This window comes from Hipposideros armiger, unplaced genomic scaffold (assembly GCF_001890085.2).
Source record: "Hipposideros armiger isolate ML-2016 unplaced genomic scaffold, ASM189008v1 scaffold_86, whole genome shotgun sequence".
NCBI lineage: Eukaryota > Metazoa > Chordata > Mammalia > Chiroptera > Hipposideridae > Hipposideros > Hipposideros armiger.
In genome coordinates, this window is record NW_017731436.1 from 1,251,477 (window position 1) to 1,279,357 (window position 27,881).

The 27,881-nt window shown below is 38.6% G+C and overlaps 1 long non-coding RNA gene across 1 annotated transcript; it reads right to left on the minus strand.

The window, feature by feature from the left end:
- Window positions 1–807: 807 nt before the first annotated feature.
- LOC109383579 (uncharacterized) lies at window positions 808–27,740 on the minus strand. Its single transcript, XR_002124226.1, has 4 exons — window positions 27,583–27,740; window positions 22,817–22,955; window positions 17,220–17,318; window positions 808–1,359 (listed from the first exon to the last, which is right to left on the minus strand). It is a non-coding gene; the product is annotated as an uncharacterized LOC109383579 (long non-coding RNA).
- Window positions 27,741–27,881: the final 141 nt, after the last annotated feature.

Below are 27,881 nucleotides of genomic sequence, written 5' to 3' on the forward strand. Positions count from 1 at the left end.
TAAATTAAATTTAAAAAATAATAACTTAAAAGATAGAATGCTAGAGAAGGACACTTTCCCAGGACTGAAAAAGGACATCAGTCCTCAGACTATAGTACACCTCAGCCCTTGCATGTTAAATACAGACAAATGCAAACCTACACAGACCAGAGGGAAACTACAGAGCACAAAAAACAGAGGAAAGACAGGGAAAACAGACACATCATCCTCAGAGAAAAAAGTACATTTCTCTGCAGCAATGGCAAACTCCAGAAGTGAAATAAGTCTAAGTGCTGAAAGGGGAAAAAAATCCCAACTAGAGTTTTTTACCCACTCAAGAGCGAGGGCTGAATAATGAGCCTATCAGAGTTTACCATTATCAGGCCTTCACTGGAAGAACTACTAAAAGCTGTACTTGATTACGAAGGAAAATGGACCCAGAAAAAGGACGTGGGGAACAAGGAGCACAGGGAAGGAAAGAAATTGGCAAGTGTTTTTGTAAAACTGAAAAAACAAGGGTGGATCATTGTTTTGTGGGACTTAAAGCTTTCATAATTTGGGGAACCCTTTCTAAGGAAAGTATTCATAGAAAATGAGATACAAAAGTTTACATTTGCTTAGAATGAGAATAGAAATCACAACAAATAAAAATTTAAACTGTAGCTAAATGCTACAAAACCTCACAAAATCCAGGAATATAATACACTCTTTTAATTATAATTTCCTCTCCTCTATAATACATTTTATTCCCTACATTTTTTTGGCTGCATACTCTTTGCTCACCTCTTGATGTGAAAATAAAATTTAAATATCATCCTCTATAAAGAAGTATAAAGATAAATCAGTCTTCTAACACAGTTGGTCAAAATTTGTTCTCTTTTTAAAAATCAGTCCAAGTTTAGAAAAGTTTATTTAGCTTCACATTTGTTACCGGCACTGGGGGGAGTCTTCAGATAACCTCAGCCCTTTGATCTCACTGTCACAGCAAGTTTATCAAGGTCGGCTGGGTTTCGCCACACCCAGTGTCCCTCCCACCCCCTACCTTGCCCGGGCAGTTCCCAGCAGCGGTGTGTGCCAAGTCACATGGCCCTCAAGCTGGGAGTGGACTTGTGTCTGTCAGATTCTTCTCTTTGGGGAAGATGCTGACGTTCCACGGGGTCCTCGCAGAGCAGGTTGTCACTGGCGGCGGCTGCGCAATGCCCATCCCCTCTCCTGCAGCTCCAAGGCCACCACCAGGGAGAGAAAAATGACCCGAAGGCTGGCAGGACTCCATTCCTCGGACTCTCCCGGGGCTGCTGCTTCCTCCTGGTTTCAGAGCCTTGAGAGGGTCCATCAGGTTAAGAGCCCCAAGCTGAATGACAAATCGGCCTTAAGCAGAGGCTATCGGAAACAACATTAACAAAACAGCAACAATAGTAATAACTGTTAGAGAAGCAATTACTTCCCACTCATACTCGTATGTTCGCAGAAAGAAGAAAAGTTCCTCTTCAATCTCTGCAAGTGATCTATAAAATTATGCTTAAGCTCTTTCTGTACCTTTCACTCCCCCTCAAGGCAGGAGGACTGGAAAGTTGAGGAGGAGACCTCAACATGCTTGGCTCAGCCCCTCCAGATCTGCCTGCCCCCCGAGGATGAACGCTCCGGTCTGCCTGTGTCCAGGTGGTGAGGACCTGCCTTATTCGGGAGACCTGCTATTGTCTCACCACGCCATCGGGGCCGAAATCTATCTAATTCAGGAATAAAGTATCAGCGAGCCCATCTGGCCACAGATCTAAAAGCACTTTCTCCAATCACCTTTCTCTGAAATAAAGCTAAGACTGTATTTTGATTTTCAATCTCATTTCTGCCTCTCTCCTCCCTTTTTTTCTCCATATTGGTTCCGAATGCCAGAGAGAAAGAGAAGTGTTATGTATGGGATACCCCACAATCCTAACAGTAAAGGCTAATTTGGGGAGACTTAAGCACAGGTGAAACTAATAAACTAGACAAAAACATGAGAAAAGAGAGAACAGCTACTGATTAACTTTAGTCTTTCTTAAGTGTGGCATATTCAAAATTTAAGGGTAACTTCTCAAAGAAATAGAATAGATTGTCTTCCAAAACACTGGAGGGGGGAAAGAAGAACAAACTGAATCAATCCAACTGGAAGCAGAAAAAAAACCTAATAGTAAGAAAAAAATATGGAAATAAAAAACATACAATAAAATGGTATAAATAAATCCAATTATTAGCAATCCTAATAAATGTAAACATTAAATTCCCCTGTTAAAAAGTAGAGTTTACCTGAATAGAAATATAAATTCTATCTGTATGCCCTTCGCAAGTATAAATAAAAATGACTCCCCAAATTTGAAATAAAATTATGGGAAATATATTCCAGGTAGAGACTAAACAAGTAAAGGTAGAAAGACAATATTAATTAGAAGAAATAAAACTTGAGGCAATAGTATTAGGTATAAAAGGGCTATTATTTACTGATAAAAAGAACAATTACCAAGAAAATGCATGCACCCAAAAACATAGCCTCAAAAATATGCATAGACAAATAATGATATATATACTAAAACAATGATTAAATCCCCAAGCATGATGGGTATTTTAACACACATCTTTCAGAAACTGATATAGAAAGGCTACAAATAGTTAGAAGGTATAAAATATCTTGAACAACATAATTTTAAAAAGCTTGTTCTAATGGACATCTACAGAATCCTACCCCCAATAATTAGGGAAAACAGATAATTACCAGAGAGTGACCACCATCCAGTCACAACAAATACCAAAGTATTCATTTCATATCACAATGCAATATAGTCAGGAATTTAAAAACCAACAAGATAACTTAGAAATTCTATCAATTTAGAAACTAAAAAGCACTTCAAGATATTGTAATTAGGTAGATAGATAGAAGTTGGATGGATAGATGGATAGATGGATGAATAGGTAGATAGATAGGATACACAAAATATATGCAAGGGCAATGAGATAGATAAATAATAGATGATAGGCTCATACTATAAAAATAATTTCATGAACTGCTTTTGTCATTCAATAATAGATTGTGCATCTTTTCACGTTAATAATTACAGATCCATATCAATGTTTTAACAATTGTGTAGTATTTCACTGTCTGAATTTATTTGTACCATAATTTATTTGTTGTTGAACAATTTGTGAGTCAACACTTTGGTTATGTGGCAGCAACTGCAGATTGACCCCTAACATCCCTTCTTCTCTTTTTCCTTGGTAACAAGACTGGTTTCAGCTGGGCAGGTGATGTTTGGAATAAAGGCTTATTACCCAGTTTCCTTTGCAGTTAGGTGTGGCCGTGTTACCAAACTGGAACGTTATGTTCAATCTCCAGGAACTATCCTTAAAAAGAACTGTTGATGAAACCTATGTAACTTTACTAACCATTGTCACCCAACAAACTTTAATTTTTAAAAAAAAAAGAAGAAGAATTGTGCTTTTCTTCTTCTTGCCTTCCTGCTGGCTAGAGTATGGATGAGATACTTGGAGATCAAATAACTATCTTGGACAACAAGGTAAAATCTGAAGAGATTATAGACAAAACACAGATGGAACCCAGGTCACTGCTGATCACGGAGTTACAATATTAACTATGGATTGCTTATCTTGGGACTTTATTACATGGCAGGAAAATAAATTCCTACCGTATTGAAGCTATTATTATTTGGGATTTTCCTAAATAACACACATTTTCCCAAATATTTTGCTATAATGATCAGCTGTTATAAGCATTCCTTTATGCATATATTTTCTTACATTTTTTTACATTTTATTATTGTTTAAAATTATTTCTTACATTTTATTATTGTCTAATAAAATGTATAAATCATGGGATATATCTTTTTTAAAAAACTTTTGAGATGTATTGCCAAAAATCATTCCATAAGACTATAAAACAGTAGACTTCCACCAGCAGTGTATAAAAATGCTCCATTTTTGCATATCCATTGCAACACTAGGTATCATTCTTTTCAATGTTTGCCAATCAGATAGACTTTTTTGATGACTAGGATGGTTAAAGGTTTTTAAAACTTTGTTTGCCATTTGTGTTTACCCTTTTTTTATTCTGCTTTTTAAAAGTTTCTTGCCCATTTTTCTATCGAGGCATACTTTTTCTAATTGTTAAAAAGACTGTATGTTGAATATTTAACCCTTTGCCTTATATATTATAAATATTTTCTTCAGTCAACCTATTATTGTAAAACATTGTTTATGGTATCTTCATGAAGAGTTTTAAAACTTTATCAGGATTTCTCCTCCTCTTTATTTCCTGTCTTTGGTATCATTTTTAGAAAATCCTCTCTTCTTATAAATTATAGAAATATTTTCCCACAATATGCACCAACACTTTTATGTGTTGTTTTGTTTTTATTTGACTTACTTTGAAATTGTTAACCCATCCAGTATTTATTTTGTTATATGGTAGGGATTCAAATTTTTATTTTTCCAAGGGGTTAATCAAATACTTCAACCTTTATTGAATAAGTCATCCCTAATCCCCTGATACAAAGTGCTATCCCTAGAAAGAACTAAGTTCTCCTTGTGTACTTGGATCATTTTAAAACTCTCAGTTATGTTCTGTTGATCTATATATCTATTACACTACCAGTGCCATAGCTTTAATTATTCTACCTTTTAAATATTGGTATAATAACTGATATGATATATCCTCCCTAATCAATTTTTAAAATTTTTCTCAAGATGAATTTTTAGAATGATTCTTCTTAATATTTGAATAAAATAATAAAAACATAGATCTATAACAATTGGGGCTTGTATTTGAATTTCATTATAGTTTTAGGTCGATTTGCAAATATTTGATACTTTTTCATTATTAACTCATCAATATGATATTGATATGGCCCATCAATATGATATTTCTTTTAATTTTTAAACTAAGTCACTTTGATCTTTTTCTGAGATGTTATCATACCCTTTGAAATTAACTGTCATGAAGCCTCTTGTAAATGTTATCATTTCAGTGAGCGTGAGAAAGTCGTAAAAGCAGCCTTTGCCTCCAATGTGCTTATATTCCACTATTCCACTAAAGATAATTAAGACTGCACTGAATGGACATGAAGTTGTGTAAAACAGAAATAAAACTCTCTAGAAGTTATTATTGTAAATACGGTGCTCTGCATTTACATTCTGCAAAGCTGGCTGGGATGACAAATGACAAGAGCAGAATGGGATTGATCTGGGATGGTAAAGGACAGGGTGAAAGTCACTGTCGAAGGCAAAGGAAGCGTGTGGGCTGCAGAAAGCAAACTATGAGGCAAATACACGTGTTGCAGGCCAGCAAAGGTAATATGAATATACAATCATTTTTTTAAAGGGAAATTAAATTAGGGAGAAGAGAACCAATTGTTAGAAGACCTTTCAACATGGATCAGCAATATAGATTTTATGTGAGCAAAAATTTAGACCTATTATAGTTTCTGAAAATGGATCTGAAAAATCAAAGTGGCACTTAAGGAAGATAATTCTTGCTGCAATGAGCACACGAGTTTGGATAAAAGGTAATTCATGGTCCGCTTAGGGAATTGGTATGATAATTTATTTTGGAGTTTATTTACTCAATAATTTTTACAGAGTACTACTCACCATGTGCCTAGCATTGTGTCAGCATTAGAGTAACTTTGTTTCCAGATATATTTTTACAAGGCCCTTCACGACAGATGTCTAATGACACCACTTACCAAGAGGGCACATTCCCCAGGTACTTCTGTACTTTGTTCAACAGAAATTTAACTGCCCAAGTGGATGTGTGATTGATGTTATTAAATGATTAATGCAGTAAACTCTCTACTTTCTCCTCTGCAGCAGAATTCTCCATTTAACCCCTTGGGATATGTAAGTGCCTCATTTCTAAAGAAACTACAGTGAGATTAGGGAGAAGGGAGGGCTGCAGTTAGAGGGCAGTTTAATCCGTCCTCCTCCCTATTGAAAAGCAGCTTCAACCAAGGCACTGCCTACTAAAATAAACTTTAACCTACAGAGGCGTTTGCAAGAAAATTTGATCAAATGAGAAAATAAGAGGAAAAAATAAAACAGCTATTAGAAAAACCTATTTGTCTCCCTCTGTTTTTCCTCCCCCCCACCCCCCGCCCAGTGCATTGAGTCCAATAACAGAAAATCTCTCTGAAGTAAGTATTTCTAAGTATATCACGATTGCTTTTCAGTCTGCAAAAGCCATTTTCCTGTAGCATGAATATTTTTTTGTCTACATATTGACGTCTGTATGATGTGAAGCAAAATACTTTTGCTTCTGGTTGTTCCTTCCATTTAGAATTGGAAGAGTTACGTGGAATTGGTTCTCTCCTACAAAAGAGAACTTAAAATACTTGCTTCACGCTGTGCCTTAATTCCTCTCTATATTCCGTTTCTTGTAATTAATAGCTCCTGCGTGAGACAGTACGAAAGGAGATGACCAAGCGCCACATACACGCGTAGGTTCTTTACCAAAGCACATTTAGTTTTTGTTTTCCAGCCAGCCCTCGTCTCCCTCAGACCTGGTATGCACATTCCCTAAGCATCTTCTTCTGACCTCGGAGACACCTTCATCTCTTTAGTCAACTATTAAAGGGGAGTCTCCCCGCCAGCGGTGCCACGAGGGAGAAGAGAGGAAAAGGGACTGGTGACATGACTGCTCTTGTTCCTGTTCTTGGAAAAAGCCTACATGCTGTGGTTCGCAGAAGATTTAAGGAAAATTGAAACAAAATATTTAATATAGGTAAAAATGACTGGCGCCGTTAGCTATCCATTTTTATAAGAATAATATGTGCTCATGGCAACAAACAAGCAAACAGAAATAAACAAAATGGAACAACAATGACAACGGCAAAACCAAAAAGAAAAAAAGAAAGAAAAGAAAAGAAATGATCCAGCACAGAATACGTACAAAACAAAATTACTCACTCTTCTACTTCCCAGGGTTGTTTCCAGAGCATATACGTAAAATATTTATTTATTTTAGACAAACAGGATTGTCTTCCATAGGTTCTCCAACTTGCTTGTTTTTTGCCCAAAACAATGTATCTGGATTTCTTTGCGGCAGGTCTGTTTCCTTGCTTTAAAAATCTGCATGCCAGCACAGATGTGCCATAACGTGTAAGAGGACAAGATCCTAATGCATGGGCCTTCAGCTGGTTTTTGGCTATTTACAAATAATGTGGTATTGATTATTGTTCTTTCGTGTAAAAAACTATAGGATAAATTTCTGAATGGAACTGGAAGATCAAAGGATGTATTTAAATTTAAAAGTAACATGTATATGTTAAAGTTTAAATATTAATACATCCTGCCAAATTGCTTTCTAAAAAGTTTGTATCAATTTATACTCCTACTGATGGTATCTGAAACTGCGAATTTCCCCCACTCACCACAAATATTTTCATCCCTAGCAACAGAAAAGAGAAAAATTCACTTCTCAATTTTAGAAGTTTTCATTTCTTCAATTATAACTGAACTTTGTAGATGTTTATCAATCATTTTTTCCCCTGCAAATTGTTGTTTTTAAATTGACTTGTTTACCTTTTTATTGATATGAAAGAACAAATGGATATTAACACCTTATTATACATATTAAAGATGTTTTCCAAGAAAGTATAATAAACATTCTATTTAAAAAGATGTTCCTAGTTTTACCAATAGACCCCTTATCCAGGTTGAATTTGATTTAAAATCATTTCTATTTAAATCTCTTACTAGAGGGCCGGCCGAGTGGCGTGATGGTTAAGAACTCGCTTGGGATGCCAGAGGGCCCCGGTTCGGATCCCACATATGAGGGCCAGTGACACTGCCCTCCGCAGCTAAGATGCTGAACAACAGCTCAACCTGGAGCTGGGATGCCATGAGTCGCTGGCGACGGCGTGGGCTGCAGTCCCTGTGGCAGTGGATTGCCATGGGCTACCGTGTGTGGCCAGCAGCCAGCGTGAGCGGCCAGCAGCCGCAGTGAGCGGCCGTCCAGAAGCCGGCGACTGATTTGCCTTGCCAGAGAAGAGCGCAATGATGGTGCCAACTTGGGCCAGTGAAGCAACATCCTCCACAACTAGATTGAAGAACAAAACGACAGCAACTTGTCTGTTCCCCTTCCCTCAACCCCCCAGCACTGTTCCCATCCCTCCAATTCCCCAATAAAAAAATCTTTAAAAAAAAATAATAATAAATAAATAAATAAATAAATCTCTTACTAGAGAAACTGGATTTAATCAATTTTTCAAAGGAAATGCATTCTTCTATTTGATTTTATCTTATGATATTGGGTTGTCAGAAAAGTCATGACGCATTTTTGCAGCAAAAAAAATAGAAAAAATATGTCACGGCTTTTCCTAGAATCCAACAGTAGTTTGATGTAACTTCAATACGTAGTCATTACCTCAAAGAGATACATTTATGTTTCAGAAAGAAGCAAAAATTAGGAAAGAACAATGAGAAGTCAAAGAATAATGATGACCATCTTCATGTCTCATGAAAACTTTAGAATAAAATATATTAAGAATATAAGGCATAGAACATTCATGAGGATCTCAAGCCTTGCTCAGAACTACATCCTTAATTACTTTGCCAAATTCTAAAAATAATTTCTATTGCAATTCTCTCTTTGGAGTGTATCTTCATAGGTGAATCCTGGTGTCTGGGGACCAGGAAAAAGGTGACATAAGGATAAGAGATGTTCAGCGGAGGTGTGGGGTGCAAGTGTAAACAGTGTGGAATGTAACCCCTCCTCATGCCACCACAAACCTTTAGCAAATCTTTACGGATATTGGTCTGATTATATTTCTTGTGGAAGTCAGTGAATAGGAAGAGTTTATGTCAAGTTTGCAGAAACAACGCAACAAAGAACAGACACCTCAGTAACACATATCAAAAAAAAAAAAAAGAAAGAAAGAAAAGAAAAAAACAATGCTACTGGGCCTATGCAATACTTCTCAAGACACAGTGTCCTGTCTATCTGGACTAGCAACCGGAATTCACTACAAACACGCTCAGTGATGAAATCCTCCCAAAGCCGACCTCTATGGGTGATGCATTAAAGAAATTACACCAACATTAATCCTCAATAGAATTTTAGGTCTTAAAGTTAAAATTATCATGTTTTCTAAGTCAATTAAGAAAAATTTTTTGGCAAAAAAATGTTATAAATTCTTGTCTATTTAATTTTCATAGTCAGATTTTAAAGGAAAAATAAGTTTTTCTGTCTACACTGTCTCTGCTCCACTATCAAGCTGTTCTTTAAAAAAAAAAAACAACTTTATTGGGGAACAGTGTGTTTCTCCAGGGCCCATCAGCTCCTAGTCAAGTCATTGTTTTCAATCTAGTTGTCGAGGGCGCAGCTCACTGGCCCATGTGGGGATCGAACCAGCAACCTTGGTGTTATGAGCCCGCGCTCTAACCACCTGAGCTAACCGGCCACCCTATCAAGCTGTTCTTAAATGAATTAAACAACAAATGTGTTATAACATGTATCTAATATTTAATATCAGTGGGAGAATGCTGTCTCCAAGCTCCTCAATCCTTAACGTCAGCAGTTTTCATCTGTAAGGCTGTACTCACTGAGCTTACTTGAAGGAAGTCTATATGCTGCGAAAAAAAGCGAAATCGCTTGGCAAGAAATCTCTGATTCCAGCAGCATTTATTCATTTGCATATTGTAAGTGATATGCACACTAGTTAAGGATGTTATAAATGCATCTTTGATTTACATCACCAAGAGGGAGAAATTAGATGATGAGAGGATATATGTGAAAGCACTTTGCAAAGTACCAACAAAATACATACAGTCCTTTAGTATCAAGTCAGACAGAAGCTAACATAGTAGTCTCAGCAATAGCCATGAGGCAAAGAAAAATTATTTCCTTATGAAACCAGAATTATAAATAATCAGGTACAACTGCACACCAAATACCTTAAAAACTCCCTTTCTTGCATATATTGAAGTGACAAAATAGTTAAAAAGATTCATGTTTTAATATATTTTGTATTATTCAGACTTTTTTATTGATACTATGTTTCATTTTCATTTTCCTAGCAGCTATTATTTTGTTCTTAATTTCTAATTTTATTGAATTATGATCAGAGAATATGTTCCATATTAAACCAATTTTTTTGTTTTTTTGTTTTTGTTTTTCATGCGGGAGTTGAACCGGCAACCTTGCTGTTAAGAGTGCAGCTCTATCCACTGAGCCATTTGGGCGGCAGCTCAGCTCAAGGTGCCGAGTTCAGACCCAGCCGCAGGCAGGCGTAGCCCACCATCGAACAGGCAATCTTGTCATTAGGAGCACGTGCTTTACCAGCTGAGCCATCCTGCCACCTGTTGGCAGCTCAGTGGCAGCTCAGCGGCAGCTCAGCTTGGGCGCAGCTCGGGCAAAGTTCACTGGCCCATGTGGGAATCGAACCAGTGACCCTGTTGCTCAGAGCTCGTGCTCTTAAGCAAACTCTTAACCAACTGAGCCACTCGGCCGACCCCCAATTTTTTTGTTCTTTACTGAGATTTCCTTTGTGGAACTATTAGAATGGCTTGATTTTTCTTAAACTAGACATATACTTGTTTTTGTTTTACTTGCTTGGGAATCAGTGTACTTCTTCAATTTTTACACTCTTGTATTCCATTATAGAAAATTCGTATTGATTTTCTTCTTCACTATTCTGTCTCCCATTTTCTACTCTCACCCTATGCAGTCCTGAGGTATATTAGGTGTATGTTGGACCTTCTTGTTCTGTCTTCCACATCTCTGAACTACTCTTTCATCTTGTCCATCTGTTTCTTTCTGTACTTCATTCCAGGTGATTTTCTCATATACAGCAATCCCTGGTTTGCAAGCGTAATTTTTCCAGAAACAAACTACTCGTATTGCAAGACATTGCTCATTTACCACGTTAAAATGTACTAGAAATGTTTGCTCGTCTTGCGGAACACTCGCAAACCAACTTACTTGCAATCCAAGGTTTTACTGTATATGTCTTCCAGTTTGCTAATTTTTGCTTTGTATGTGTCTAAAATGCTATTTAACCTACACAGTAAGATTTTAATTACTATAATTTTCAGTTCTAACCTTTCATTTGTTTTTTATTAAAATTTGCCTAGTCTTTATTTCCATGGTGTGCTATTGTTTCATTATGTTTTCAATTCTTCTTTAAAATCTCTTTACTCATTTATTTTAGAGTGCCATTGATTTTGTTCTGTTATTGGTAGTTGTTTTGGTGCTAATTCTCTTGATTTTTTCTCTGATGACTTTCCATTTTGGTAGCATTCCTCATATAGTTTATAACATTTTGTTGCTATTTGGTTTTTGTGAATTCATCTTCAATGGGTTCAGTTATTTTTCAGAGAGAGGCTTTGCTATGGACTGAATTGTGTCCTCCCTCCCCCAAAATGCATATGTTGATGTTCTAACCCCCAGTGTGACTTATTTGTATGTACAGCTTTTAAAGAAGTAATTCACATTAAATGAGATAATAAGGGTGGGGCCCTAATCCAATATGACTAGTGTCCTTATGAGAAGTGGAAGAAACACCAAAGATGCATGCACACAGAGAAAAGGCCATGTGAAGAGGCAACAAGAGGGAGGCCCTCTGCAAGCCAAGGAGAGAGACCTCAGGGGAAAACAAATCTGCCTTCACTTTGACCTTGGACTTTCAGTCTCCAGAACGATGAGAATTCCGTTATTTCAATTCCATTACTTAAGCCACTCAGTCTGTGGTGTCTTGTTATGGCAGCCCTAGTAGATTACTACAGCTTCTGACTCCTAGGCTGTGAAAGCGACCTCACAGAGTGTTTTTGCACTTGTTTCTATCAGATTCCTAGGGGTTTCAAGGCTCTGAACCTATTATTATGCTAACTTACTGCCTTAGAGAGTCCTTCCAAGAAAACAGACTTGGGCTACCCTTCTAAGCAAATAGTATAAATTCAGACATCTCAATATGTGGCCTAGGCTGGTGTCAATTTCTCTACGATGACGCCCTTTCCCTGGCCCGGGCCCATTCTAGGGCTCAACAATAGCAACTGTCCTTGCTCCTTCAACAGGCCAATGAGTGAAGATTTTCTAGCTCTCCTGAGGCTCTAGGCCAGCGGTTCTCAACCTTCCTAATGCCGCGACCCCTTAATACAGTTCCTCATGTTGTGGTGACCCCCAACCATAAAATTATTTTCGTTGCTACTCTATAACTGTAATTTTGTCACTGTTATGAATCGTCATGTAAATATCTTTTTGTTTTCCGATGGTCTTAGGCAACCCCTGTGAAAGGGTCATTCGACCCCCAAAGGGGTTGCGACCCACAGGTTGAGACCCGCTGCGCTAGGCTTTCTGCAGGCCACTGGCTTTGGCTTCCCTCTCCAGTGAGTCTAGAAACTCATCCCCTGTCCCTGACTCTGCTCTGTCCCCTGCCCATCCTCATCCCCAAGGGCCTTTATCAAGGGCTAAAGACCCCGCGGGTCCCTGCAGCCTTAGCTTGCACTTACGGCTTTGGCTTTGGTTTCTTGCTTTGTTTTTGACATTTAGGGAATTTGTTTCATTTTGTCCATCACTTCCAGGAATTTTAGTAGGAAGGGAGTCTTTCCATATCATATTTGTCCACTATGTTCACTTTCTAATTATGTGTACCAAAAGGAATAGTTTGTTTTTTAACATGCTGGAAGTAAATTTGACTTCATAAAGTAGGATTATGTGAGTTAGTAGAAAGTAAGTTCATCACAACTATTTTATTAAAAGGTTATATTGTGGGTAGGAGAAAATTAATTTTAGAATAAATAACTTTCAACAATGTGATGAAACTACCACCAGGGACATTATGTCCAGACTTGATATCAATGTGATATACATATAGGCTTGTGGTTTCAGAGACGACAAATGTAAAAAAAAAAAAAAATATATATATATATATATATATATATATATATATATATAAAATTTTATATACATATATAAATTATAAGTTGAAAAGCAAGAAAAAGTCTTCATCTTTGTATTATAATTATAAAGTCACTGATATCTTCATTCACCTTTAATGTACTGCTATGGACTGAATTGTGTCCCCCAAAAATCATATGTTGAAGCCCTAACCCAATGTGATGGTATTTGGAGAGAGAGCTTTTGGGAGTAATTAGGCTTAGAAGAGTTCAAGAACATAGGGTCCTCATGGTGGAGTTAGTAGTTTTATAGGTAGAGGAAGAGAGATAGCGCTCTTTCAGGCATTTGAGGACATAGAAAGTGGCTATCTGCACACCAGGCAGAGGGCTCTCACAAGGAACCAAATCAGCCAGTAGAAGTGAACGTCTGTTGTCTAAGCCACCCGATCCATGGTATTTTGTTAACAGCAGCCTGAGCAGACTAATGTATGTACATACTGTCCATCCAGCTATAATTTGATTTCCTTCCATCTGTTTTTCAGGTTTATGCTGTCCTTGCACACTTACCAGATAAGTAATAAATGATAGTTTATGATAACCCAAATTTAGAATATTTAACATGCAGTCAAGTTTCTGAAACTCATTTTCCCCATTTAAAGCTCTCCTGACTCAAATATTCTCCCTCATATTCAGCTATCTGAAGTTTGATTGAGATTAATGCATTCGGGAGCCCACAACACCAGACTTCATGCTGGGGAGTGTCAGATGATCTTACCAGTATGTAACCATGAATACGCAGCATTTCTTGGTCATTGAATGGGTGACATGTGCTTGCTGTGAGATCTCCACAGTGTTCTGCATTCTCTTAACAACTTGGTTTGTAGGAGGATGAAGGAGAAGCATAATGCTCTCTCTTACGAAGTCACCATGAATTCAAATAGTGAAGTCTATTGTATAGAAAGGATATTTCCAAGTTTTCTAATAGCCTTCTAATTACTATGGCCACAAGGAAAGGAGGGATGGAGGGATTGAAGGAGGCTATGAACAAAACCCCAACAGCAACCAGGAGACTTTCTGCCTTTGAAGCCTGTTCCATTACAGCTTCAACCTTACCCATAATTCCAGTTGTCTTTAAAAGAGTCCTTGAAACTTTAAATTGGCTCATTCTTTTCATTTCCATTGGCAAAGCAAGTGGTTTGGGTATTATTATCCCAATGCCATTTAATTTCCTGAAATTATGACAAAGCAAGGCACACTGTATTTGTGCAAATTTCTTTTTAAAATAGTTGTCTGGAGTCTGCCTTTTCCCAGTGGTCCTGAATCACTAGCATGGGCATCTCTTGGGGGCTTCTCCAATGCAGCATGTTGGTCCCCATCCCAAAGCTACCAAATCAGAATCTGCAGTTTATCGAGATCCCCTGCTCACACACATGCACATTCGAGTTTGAGAAGCACTGGTTTAGAGTACTGGGCTCTCTGCCTAATAGAGAATTAGCTCTTTTGACTAATAACACCTTAAGAACAAGATGAAGGTTTTCTCATAAACCTACCTAACGTGGCATTTTGATAGTCTGTGAACAATTAGGAATCAGAGTAGGGTCTCTTTTTCCACATATAAGAAAAACTAATGTTTAAGTCTATAAATGAATCAGAGAAATTGTTCCCATTTTGATTTAGTATGAATGCAGTCTTGCTCACAACTGCTAAATTGGAAGCAAAGAACTGTTTCCTTTCAGGTTAATGGGTTTCCCCTCATCAAGCTGTCCTTCTTTCATGTAATCTAGACTTGCCTCCACTTGTTTATTTTTGTATAACTGTTCTTCTTTTTAATAGGATTATTCATCCTTCCAATATTAACAGCAATTAGACTCACCTCACGGTGCGTCATGCCAACTCAATCTGCGACTGTCAGAGTAGGGTGATCTTAGTCTTGTCTCAGTAACAAACTTTGACAACCAAAACAAAGCGGCAGGCAAAATTCATGACAAGAATGAACAATAAAGGATCACAGATGACACGAACTTCTTGAACATGATGGCTGCCTCTGCCTATTCTATCCACATGGAAATAACAGTGTTCACTGATGACATGGTGACACAGTCCTAAATTGTATTTTTCAGGGAAGTTTTTAGAGAAGACTCTTTAAAAGCCTTAGAAACATTAACATTCTCTTTCCAATTCTAATCTATTTAATTTTATTGGAAAACATTTACATAGCTCATCAGCAGACTCTCTGGTATTGAGTAATATTTAGCATGCTGTAATCATGGGAAGGAGAGATTTAGATTAAATGCTGCTTTTTATTACTATTCAATCATCATAAGTTGTTCCACTTTTTATCTTTTTAGTCAACAGATTTCAAAGGTGGGAAAATATCTTCATTTACAGACATACCTGTATTTATCTCCTATTATATTTTCCATTAGTGTCTACCTGAGATTTATTCCCGGTGATTCCCAACAAAGTATATGTGAATCTCCTAACACCAGATGCTAATAATAAAGACAAATGCACCCTATCTCTTAGAGACGTTATAAGAATAAAGTAGATAATATTTACAGGGGAATTTGACCTCACTAGAGATCGTATATAAATGAAATGTGGGGGGAAAAAAAAGATTTAAAGAACAAAAAATTCCATTCAATTGTAGCCAGATTGACTTGACAGTACCAAATTATGTTCTGAGTAAAGAAAACAGGCCTGCTAATAGTGATTCTACAGCCCGTGGATAAATGCCAAATACTGACAATGAATTCCAGGTCTGGGCTGAAACCTTGGGCATCAGTTTGGCTATGTGCAAAATGAGCTCTTTGTCTTTTTCTATATGTCTACATTTATTATACTTTGAATTACTGGTAAAGCCTTGCGTAGGCTGGAGTAAATTATCAAAGTTATTTTAAACCTTTTTCTACATTTAGTATCATACAAGGATTGTTAATAAAGTAAACAGAAATTTTGCCGTAGGTAACACATATACCTCCGGACAAGCTTTTTTTACTTTTGTACGAGCTAGAACCAGAAAGGAGCTTTGAGCAGGACAATGGACACAGAGGGAACCCTGGTTACGACATATTAAAAGGCAAAGCTGCCCTCACAGGTATGGGGAGACCATCATATTTTTGTAATGGGATGATTTGTGGGACACAGGAAAGTCACCCAAGCCCCCATATTTTCAAACATTCAGGCACACTGCCCCCGATTCTACCATTTAACATTCTTCTGAGTTAAGGGAAGTGGCTGCATATTCATGGAAAAAGGCAAGATTAAAAACTGTAGGATGATGAAGACGTTCACCAAGGAAATGAGCCAACACTTAACTGCATACCTACTATGTGCCAGGCACAATTCTAAGTGCTTTACCAGAGCTGTCACATTCAATTCCCAATTTAACCCTATGAAATAGGTACCATTATTATCCCAATGTTACAGTTGTGGGAAAGGGCACAGAATGGTTAAGAAGCCTGCCCAAGACCTCACAGGCTACAAATGGCCTATTTGGACTCGCACCCTGGCAGTCTGACTCAAGAGTCCGTACTCAGAACCAACATGTTTTCCTGTAAGTGTAGGGCTTAGCACCATACAATATATTACTGCTAAACAATGAAACAAACAGTACTCTGCAACCTTCGATACAACGAAAACTGTGAAAACTGAAACATTTTAGATTGTGTTTGAGCAATTGTATTTTTCTGGACACGCCAAGATTTCAGTATTAGGGCAGCCTCCCCCTTACCATTTCAGAGGACTTGTGAACAGCAAGTGCTCACTGTATAATCTTATTGTGTTGAAATTGTTCACCAAGAACAAATCACTAAGTAACATGCTAAAAAGGATAGCTCTCCTGTGGAGCCAACAGCTGATTTTTGGGTGGAAATGAGAAATGTGACCTGGGAGTGAATTTAGAGATGGAAACCTCAGAAGAGCTTAGATAATACTCATATACTGCGAGTAAGTGACATCTATTACATTATTATAACTTCTGTAATAAGAGGCTACTATGGATCTTACTTAGAATGTAGAATAGATTCTGGATACATACCATGCAAAAAAGGCCTTAAAAATTGTCCTCTAACGGCAATACTGTACATGTTTTTTTGTTTTGTTTTATCCCATAAAACATAGTTTTTAGAAAGAAATGAACTGATAGCCCAGTCTCCCTGCTCCTAACAGAACACTGTAATATGGTTAAGTACAAACCTTTCCATAGCAACAGACATTGTGTACAGACATGAGCCCTATGTCTCTCCCGTGAAGAAAGCTTTAAGGTTATAACAGACAAATTCAAAATAAAGCCTATGATCCCAACACCCTGAAGCCGGCTTTCCCAACGAGCTCAAGAAAGGATACATTGACAAATGACTCACCACGGCTTCCTATGGCTCATTTCTTTGCCTTCTTTTTTCTTCAAATGGCACTTCAGCCTTAATAGTTCCAAAGGTTTCATGAGAGAGGACTAGCGCCACCTGAAAAAGAAAAGCCAAAAATCCAATACAATCATGGTTTGTAGAAGTTCAGCACTGGGCTTATTGAATAGCGTTGGGGGTAGTGTGGTTTCTCCACTTGGAGACCAAACACATTCATTCCTGGCACCTTCACTGTTCTATTTAGTGCTTTTCTGCTCTATGAATATTATGTGGACACTGGCTACCTGGTTAGCTGTAATGCTAAAATAGGCATTTTTACGTAGGGGAAAAGGTAACTTTGGGGACGATAGCTTGAAAGGTTTTCATAAGCACATCTAAAAAACATGATATGAGGCAATTGGAAGTAGTGGCGAGAGCAGGGCAAACTGGGTTTATGCGTATGCAAACTACTATCAGATTCCCCAAACACTTGTGTGTGCAGCGTGGACGCCTCCCTTTGCTCACTCTAATTAGGCAGGAGGCACTGCCTGGGGCCGGAGAGTGATCTACTCACTATTGTCTCAGTGTGGGGAGAAGTGAGCGCTCTGTGCAGCTAACACTGCGCTTTGTTTTTAACATGCGGAACTAGGCTTGCAGACACTATTGATTATGCTTAGGAGAGAGGAAGTTAATGATATGTTGTGAGTACATGTACTATATTTCATCCCTATTCAGGTTTTAAACAGCATCCTCCTCCAAATAGCCTACTCTAAAGGTTGCATGCTGAAAAGGGAAACAGATGGTCCAGTTTTATATTTCTTTTCCTTTAGAATTTCTTATGCAGCTCAGGGACCTTAGTCTTCTGGGATCTCAAATTATATTTCAGCCCATCATACATCTATCAGTGTTGATAATAAGATGGTATGTAAGAATTATTCAAAGTCCACATGGCCGCAGTCTTTGCTGGTTCTTAGTATGCTATGTGCTGTTCGTTTTAATTGAAAATATTCTAAAAGCAAGATTGATGTGTTTTCTATCCCCCTAAAATAGAAACAGGTTCTGGGCTCATAATTGAGCACTCATAAGCCCCTTCTTCTTATTAACATGCCCTCTCTAATTTGTGCCTCTGTTTGCACAATATAAATGGCCTTTAACAGCCCTTCATTCATACAATGGTCTCACTAACCCAAAGAAAATTAGTAGCAGGCAAAAGCCTATTTTTACTGACACAGAGACAAAAATGCTAATTACCTTAAAATATTCTCAAGTGTATATCTTTGGCATCCTTCCAGGCAAGGCTCAAAAGTTGGTGGTTTTTTTTCCTGTTATTTACTATTTATAGGGGAAGTTGTTTTTGTTTTATTTAGGCATATACATAAGTTTATAAGTTCATATTTATAATTTCAAATCTTTTATGTTGAGTCCAGAGTACTGGTAATAGGTGAAGGGTTGGTTTGCTTTCTATTTACTCCGTGGGTACACTTGAGAGCATGGTCCATTTGTGACTAATTATGTTTTTGCTATTTTTGTTAAGGCACTCAGGGACACTTGCAGGAAAAAAGCAATGCCTAAAAATGTAAACTTATTTTATTTAAACATATTAATTACAATAAAACATTAATTTTTTCCCCTTAGAATTCCCTTTTTCTCTGATAATTAAATTTGTTTGTCCAAGTTTATATTCTGAAGCACTCCCTTTCAAAAACGGTTTTAAAACTGAAACCTCTGATGTACAAAATTATAAAGAAACAAAACTCAATGCGAATTACTCAATTATGATGTCAGTTGTGCTGACAATATTTATATAAAGATGAGCATTTTATCATTTATGCAACAAATATTTATTGAGGATGCATTATTTCCAGAGTATTTTGGTAGGCCTGGCTTATAAAAAAATAAATAAGGTAAAAGGGCTCATCTTCTTGAGGGAGTTTAAAAATCAAATTTAGAGAAAGTGTCCACTGATGAATACATGGATAAAGAAAATGTAGTACATACACACACACACACACACACACACACACACACACACACACAATGGAGTATTATTCAGCCATAAAAAGAAGGCAATCTTGCCATTGTGACAACATGGATGGCCCTTGAGGGCATTATGCTAAGTGAAATAAGTCACACAAAGACAAATACTTTAAGATCTCACTAATATGTGGAATCTCCAAAGGAAAAAAAAAGGAGCTCATGGATATAGATACCAGATTCATGGTTGCCAGAGGTGGAGGGGTGTGGGTGGGGTAGGTAAAATGAGTGAAGGGGGTCAAAAAATACAAACTTCCCGTTATAAAATAAATGTCATGGGGCTGTAATGGACAGTGTGGTGGCTATAGTTAATAATACTTTATTACATATTTGAAAGTTGCTAAGAGAATTGATCTTAAAAGTTGTCATCATAAAAAAAAAACTTTGTAACTATGTATAATGATGGATGTTAACTAGACTCATTGTGGTGACCATTTTGCAATATATACAAATACCAATTCACTATGTTGAATATTGGAAGCTAATATGTTGCATGTCAATTATATTAAAAAAATATTATAACTCAATAAAAAAAAATCAAATTTGGAGAAAAAAATGTATTTGCACTAAAAGTTAAGTGACAGTATAGAAGTTTAGAAACAGCAAAAGACAACAGAATATAAGAGGCTACAGAATATAAGAGGTCAGTGTAAGGTGAAGTGATAATTAATGGTCAAAAGACAAGTGGTGTCCAACTTAATAATAAGGCAATCAACCCAGTTTTTAAAAATAGGCAAAAGAAGGGCCGGCTGAGTGGCTCAGTTGGTTAAGAGCTCGCTCAAGAGTTTGAGCTCTGAGCAACAGCGGTTCGAGTCAGCCCNNGGTTCGAGTCAGCCCGAGCTGAGCAGCCACTGAGCTGCCAACAGGTGGCTGGATGGCTCAGTAAAAAAAAAAAAAAAATAGGCAAAAGAGGGATGGCCGGTTAGCTCAGTTGATTAGAGCGCAGTGCTCATAGCACCAAGGTTGCCGGTTCGATCCCCACATGGGCCACTGAGTTGTGCCCCCTCCCATCACACAACTATTGGGTTGTCGGAAAAGTCATGATGCATTTTTGCAACAAAAAACAGAAAAAAATACGTCATGACTTTTCCGACAACCCAATAGATTGAAACAACTACTTGACTTGGAGCTGATGGGTCCTGGAAAAACACGCTTGTTCATCAATAAAATAAAATAAAATAAAATAAAATAAAATAAAATAAAAGTAACATTAAAAAAAAGGCAAAAGATTTGAATAGACATTTCAACAAAGAAGATATACTATTGGCTAACAAGCACATGAAGATGTTCAACATCATTAATCATTAGGGAAATGCAAATCAAACAGCAATGAGATATCTACACACACCCACTAGGATGGCTATAATAAAAAAGACAGACACTATCAAGTGGTGGCGAGGATGTGGAGAAACTGGAACCCCCATACATTACTGATGGAAATATAAAATGATATAGCCACTCTGGATAACAGATTGACATTTTTATAAAAAGTAAAACATAAACTTGCCATGAAACCCAACAATTCATTCCTACGAATCTACATAAGAGAAATGAAAATCTATGTCCAAAGATATATGTATGTAAATGTTCATAGCAGCATTATTCAAAATAGCCCAAAACTCAGTGCAACACACATGTCTGTCAGCTGATGAATGGATAAGCAAAATGTGGTACATTCATAAATGGAATACTACTCAGTAATAAAAAGGAATCAAGTACTGATACATGTTACAACACAGATGAATATAAAAAATACATGCTAGGGCTGGCCACATGGCTCAGTTGGTTAAGAGTGTGAGCTCTGAGAAACAGGGTCGCTGGTTCAATTCCCACATGGGCCAGTGAGCTGTGCCCAAGCTAAGCTGCCACTGAGATGGTGAGAGTGCATGCTTTTAGCAGCAAGGTTGCCGGTTCAACTCCCCGCATGGGATGGTGGGCTGTGCCCACCTGCAACTAAGATCGAAAGCGGTGTCTGAACTTGGAGCTGAGCTTGTGCCCTCCACAGCTAAGATTGAAGGACAACAACTTGACTTGGAACTGACGGGTCCTGGAAAAACACAATGTTCCCCTTCCCCAATTCCCCAACACTGTTCCCCTCCCCAATTGCCCAATAAAAATAAAAAAATTAAAAAAAAAACATATGGTAAATGAAAGAAGCCAGGTGCGAGACCACATTTGCACAACACCATTTATATGAAATGTCCAGAAAAGGCTATTTTACAGAGACAGGAAGCACATCCGTGCTTTCTTGGGGCTGGAGATAAAAGGGACTAACTGTAAATGGGCACGAGGGAACTTTTTGGGGTCATGGAAATGCTCTAAAACTAGATTCTAGTGATGGCTGCACACTGTATACATTTACTAAAAATCAGTAAGATGTATACTTACAATGAGTGGACTTCATGATATGTAAAGTACACCTCAATAAAGCTGTCAAAGAAAAAAAAACAGTGGCACGTATTTTCATAGGAATGGGTCGAAATAGTCACCTGAACTTTTCAACGCTGATATGTAATTCAAACAAGTATCTATATCAACAGATGTGAATAATTCTTCACGGTTTGTAATGTCCCTTACAATTTTCAAATGTATGTGTTCTTCACACCAAGCCTGTGAGATGGGGTGAGCAAGAATGGTGTAATATATAATAAGCACTTTTCTTTTTCCTTTTAGCTTTGTTCTGAGGAAAACGTAAATACTGCATATAGATCATATAATTGAAAAAAATCCATCTTGGATAATGTAGTCTGAATAAACTGGATAACAAGCATGATCATTGCTCCAAGTACCCAGATGCTTTTGCAGACAGGTATCGTCCATTTGTGAAACTACGGTGGACAACAGGTAAACCCACAACTGGAGACTCGCTTCGGGTCGCTGTCGATAGACTTAGCGGAGCGACCTCACCTACAGACTCGCCCCGTCCCCCTGCCTCTCTGAAGCCTGTGGTGGTAGCTCACTGTAATACATGCATTTACGAATACTGAAATGCACATACTTGCATAGACAATGAGGCACTCAGCGACTAACATTATAGGAGTTCATACTCCCCGGCAGAAACAAAGCTGCCCAAAAGCCAAAGATGGAAACTAGCGTATTAATTTAGTGCGTAGCAAACCCTTCTCTAGTATTTCTCTTGAAAGCTCAAAAGGAACTTCAACAATTCCAACTTAGCCTGAAGAGAATGACGTTTAAAGAAATACTCATATGGCTTATATAAGTGTCCAATTATGTAATTTGAAAGTGTATGTGGCATATGCACAAATACACTTAGACTAGTTAAAAACCACACGACCCTCCCGTATTTTGATAATACATACACACAAGACAGGCCAAACTCACGGTCCTTTGCACCCAGCCCGAGATTGAATGCTCTGTGTCTATGAGAAGGGCAGCCTCTGGGAAAATCTCTCCCCTCCTTCTGCTCACAGGGTTAGTATGAAAGGGGCTCTCAGAGTGGAAGAAGACCAGACTTTTCCACACCACAGTTTTAGCCTTCCCATCTCAGCCTCATTGTTGCTAATTTGTCTCCGTATATGCTTATGCGCCCTGCTTCCCAAAGAAGGCATGGATACTCTGTGTACCTTAGTGTTGTCTCCTGTATGGTCTCCGGAAGTCCTGTTGCAGGGCACGGGTGTTGCTTAAGGATGCTTCCATGATCTCTGATCTAACACAAGCTGTGCTTCTTAACCATGACCGAAATGTGAATCAGACTGGGTTAGTCTAAAGAAATGTAGAAATATTCAACCGTTTTCAATTAATTTTGATATTGTCAATTTGTAAGAATTTCATATTAATTTATACAATGCAATACAGAGAATATTGGGAAAAGCACGCGACTCGGGGCGAGAGACTTGTATTCTGGAATGTACCCCTGTAACCCTGGTGAAGTCCCTCAGCTTTCAGGACCTCAGTGGTCTCAACTGAAAAAAAAAATCAGCGTTTTTGGATGAAATCATCTCTAAAGTCCTAATCATAATTTGACAATTATTTCTTGAAATGGTACTGTTATTCTACAAGATAGAAATATGTATCTAAATATTGTGTTTTGGCCTAACATGCCCTCTGGCTTTTTCTATACTGTTAGGATTAAAACAAAACAAAACAAAACAAAACAACAAAAAACTTAGAATTTGAAACTCATAGACACAGAATCCATTTGTGCTATCATAAAACTCAGCAAAAGTTACAGCTTGAGAAGAATGAAGAATGATTTTTTAAAAAGGAACCAGATATTAAATGAATGATATTTCACAAACATACACACAAAGGCATACACATACAGTTGCAAGGAATAGCTTCTGAAATGCTGCCTTTTATTTTCTTTTTAGTATGTCTTACACTACTCCACTGGCTTTCACACTTCCTAGAGCCCCAGTGAACACTCAAAGGTGCTTTTGTGGCCCTTGCGAGGGTTGAAAGAGCGAAATCTGTCCTTCCACTGCCCCCTTAACACCTCTGTTATTATCTGTTTTATTTATTTGGCTTCTATTTAATTATTGTTTGGAAAAGAGTCCTTGGGTAAATGCAGTCTGAAAAGCACTGCACGATATAAAATAAAAGATGTTGCTTAAATACTGCTCTTTAAAAAAAGTATTTTGCTATACATACCACTTCAAATATGTCATCTTACAAGTTGTTCCAGCAAAAACCAAAGGTTAGAAAATAATTTTCCATTTATAGTCTTTCCTAAGGCTATAAATGACAGTGCTATATTTAATTTTAGAGTCCCTGTACAAATCATCAAATACTTTAATAACTATACAAATATTAATATTTGATTCAGGGGATCTCCTAAGTTATGGTATAATCAGAACTCTGGATGGATAGGTTGCTAAATGGGAAAATCCTGTTTGGACAGTGGTAAGAGAAGGGAGACTGTTTAATGAAACAAGTTGGATAGTCTTATCATCATAAAACTGATTGATATTTGGTGCAATTTAATCTTTGCCAGAGAGAATTTTGAGAAAAGGAACAATCAGTAACTTAGATTAATCCTCTATATTTCCTCTTGCGTGCAATTCTTCTAACTCTTATTCTGTGAATGGCCCCTTGCTCTACTGGTTATAACCAATTCTCTTTTGCACCATGATGTAAGGAATTAAAAGTTAGATTTTAATTTTATATTTTGAAGGACAGGGTCAATGTTGATTTGTAAGGGTGTAAGTAAAAGACTACCTCACTTTGAATATCATTGACTTTCGAAATTCACTCAGACAGTATAACAAAAGAGTAAAAACAAAATATAATCTTTGTGTCATTTTCCCCAGGACTTGGAATCTATTTACCATCTAGATAGGTTCTATGTTACCGAGAGGCTTTGTGAAATAAAGGATAAATTATTTCAGCCAAAGGATTTTTCTCATTTCAGTTCCTTAAAAGTCTGTCTTTTCCCTCATAATAATAGATGGATTTAGATTCCTCTGTCAAATGCTTTGGGGACCACTGAGATAAAGTGCTATAAAAATGACCACTATATTAGAATAAAATAGAAAGGGGTCCTTTCCTCTACACAGAACACCCACTAGTAAATAACAGGAGGTGGGAAAGCAGCTGGTGTCACCATGAAGATCACTGGAGAATGTCCTGGAGAGTCACGTGGGATGGAGTCATTTCTCTGCTTTTTCCAAACCCCATGGAGCTGACAGCATGATATCCTCATCGATTTGGGCTTGTGCTCTCTTGAATCTGACTTCCAGTAGGTTTCGCTCACCGTACAAAGCAGAGTGAGAAAGATTCCCTTTATCTTTGATAGGTAGTTCACTTTCTCTTTTTGTTTTCTTCCCGCAAGACAGCCTCTGTTTTTTCCTGAGCTCCACTCGAATGAAAAGGCAGGCATTAATAAAATCAACAAGCTCATTCCAGAGCCCGCTGAGCCTTCTACAGTTCACACTCCCACCTTCTTTTGTTGTTGTTGGGAACCTGATTTGAGTGGGCAGATCTCACAGAACAGGATTTTGGTGTGATTGTGGGGCCATACCAGGAGTTTGAAGCGAAGCCACTGTAAGCTACCTTCCTTCTGTTGCTCTAAGCTCCTTTCCTGTCTCAACCCACTTTCATGTCCCAGGGTCTCTGAGTTCTCCCTGGGGAAAGTCAGCACAACCTGGAAAATTACACCAAATGGCATCTCTGCAGCCGGATTCAAAAGCACGTTCGCTGCTACAGCCGCAGGAGATTTGCAGGTAGACAGGCTCCGAGAACAAACAGGAATTGCTGACTATCCCCAACACTATAATTTTAAAAGGAGTCTTAGAAAGAAACAACTATTTTGCCGGAAATGTAAAAACATTAGCGAGCTAGGACAAAATGATTCCACATACAGATAAGGGAAACCGAGAACAGTGAGAATTAATTGCTTTCTTTGGATCAACTTAGATTTGTGCAGGATGTTCATTTTGACTATATTGTAGCACTTTAATCCTAATGACTATTCCAGTTGGTGGCAGAGCTCTGAAGCATTACCTCTCTTTGACGAGGAGCTAACTGAGCTTCAAAGGAAGATGGGGTGGAGGTAAGGGGGCGGAGGGAGTGGAGAAGCATGGGAAGTCTGCTGCCCAGAATGCCTTTGACTAGCCAGAAATACCAGGCCAGGATGCTCTGTGCACCGAGACTTGCACAACAAAGGCAGGTCGCCACCGCATAGCTCTGGTGGCAAGCTCGCAGGATTGCTCCAGAGACTCTGGCACATGCCGCAGAGGAGAAAGTTCCACAAACAACCCCCAGATCCCTCCACCCAGGTCTCGTTACACCTGGTTTCTCAAGAGTAGATTGCTTAGCCAACCTTAATAATCCCAGAGGAACGCCGGGGCGGGAGGCTTGATTCCAACTACCTTCGCCCTAATTTATTGAGAGCTTTAAAAGTAGAAAATAAAACTTTGAACTCAACGCATCTGAAGCTTTATGATTCAGGTGTGCTACATGCCTTCAGGGGCACCAAAGATCACTGAAGTTAATGTGACAAAAAAAAAAAAAATCCTGTGCACTGCAGAACAGAAAAGCGTGTCCAGACCCGACCCAGCTGGTTCTCCAACCACGTTAACTTGGCAGGAGAAGCACAAGTCCTGGCCCTGCCCTCGTCCTTTTCTGATGGGTAGGATTTCCCCTCCTTACAGCCCCTTAATCCTCCCTCCTCTCCAGCCTTCCAGAGTTTAGAAGAAAGTGACCTTGTGCAGAACAGAGCAGAAAGAAGAGGGAGAGAATACTAGGAGGAAATGAAAACGGCTCATGAGAAACGGTTGCAGAGAAAAATACAGTCCTCCCTCCATATCCTTGGGGAATCGGTTCCAGGCCCCCTGGATAGAGAAATGTGAGGATGTTAAGTCCCTTATATAAGATGGTATATTATTTGCACATAACCTATGCACATCTTCCGGATACTTTAAGTCCTCTCTAGGTTACTTATAATAATACCTAATACAATGTAAATGCTATGTAAATAGCTGTTATGTTGTATTGTTTAGGGAATAATGACAAGACAAAAAAAGTCTGTACAAGTTCAGTACAGACAAAACCATCGGAGGCCTAACTACACCACAGCAACAGCAAAACATTTTTCCCCCAAAATACTTTCAATGGCAGGTTGGTTGAATCCTCCAATGCGGCAGTCTCAAATATGGAGGTCTGGAGGGCCAACTGACTGTATTAGGTCAATGGCAAAGTCACTTCTAATTTATATAGTATTGAAACTTGGAGTAGCTAGGTGGGCAACAGCTAGTCTGTATGACTTTATCCAAACAGCACGGCCTGCTAAGCCCTTTTTCTTACTAGGCAGATATTAATAGCAACCCCGTTCAGCTGTGTGAGAATGCAATGAGTTCATTTTTTGCGGAAGTGCCCAGCATGATGCCCTGTCCTAGTAGGTGATGAATTCAATTCTGAAACTAAGAACCCTGTTATTTAAGAGAGCGCAATTTAGTGATATTTCACATTTGATGTAGGCCTTTTAGTTAGTTACCTGAAACACCAGGCCCAAAAGGAAAAAGCGGTTTTTGGCCTAGCCAAAGGGGAGATGGACATCTCTCCCTTGCCCTGGGAAGTCGAAGCTTCCAGGCTTTCGCAGAGACCCACCTTTCTCATCTCCCTAGGGAAGGCTTGGAGCAAGGGCTGCCTTCCTGTATTTCCTTCCAGGCTGCAAGAGGCTACTGAGCCCTTTCCTTCGGAAGAAGGGGCAACTATTAGCAACTCCTACCACTTCACAACTCCTACCACCTCGAGTGTGTGTGTGTGTGTGTGTGTGTTAGAATGTGTGTGTCTTGTGTGAATTAGTGTGTAGTGAGTGTGACTCTGTGTGTGTGTGTGTGTGTGTGTGTGTGTGTGTTGGGGGTGGGCAGGGTTGGGGCTGGGAAATTACCTAATTCCTTAGAGGTCCTTATTAGCAATGCAGATATAGTCAGTGCACAGTATGGAGGCCCTGGGACGTGCCGGTAAGATGCGGGTGTTTTCACAGACAAGTCTTGAGTATCGCCCGGCCCTGCTCCGCCAAATCCTCTGGTAGGCCGACAGAACTGGTTTCACTCCTCCCAAGCCCCTCCCGGGCCTGGAGAGCGGTTACGTGGGGGAGGGCCGAGGTGCAGGCTCAGGGGAGGGGCCTGCCCAGGCCAGCGGCGCAGCCCCGCCCAGCCCTCTCGCGTCCTGCCCCGCCCCTCGCAG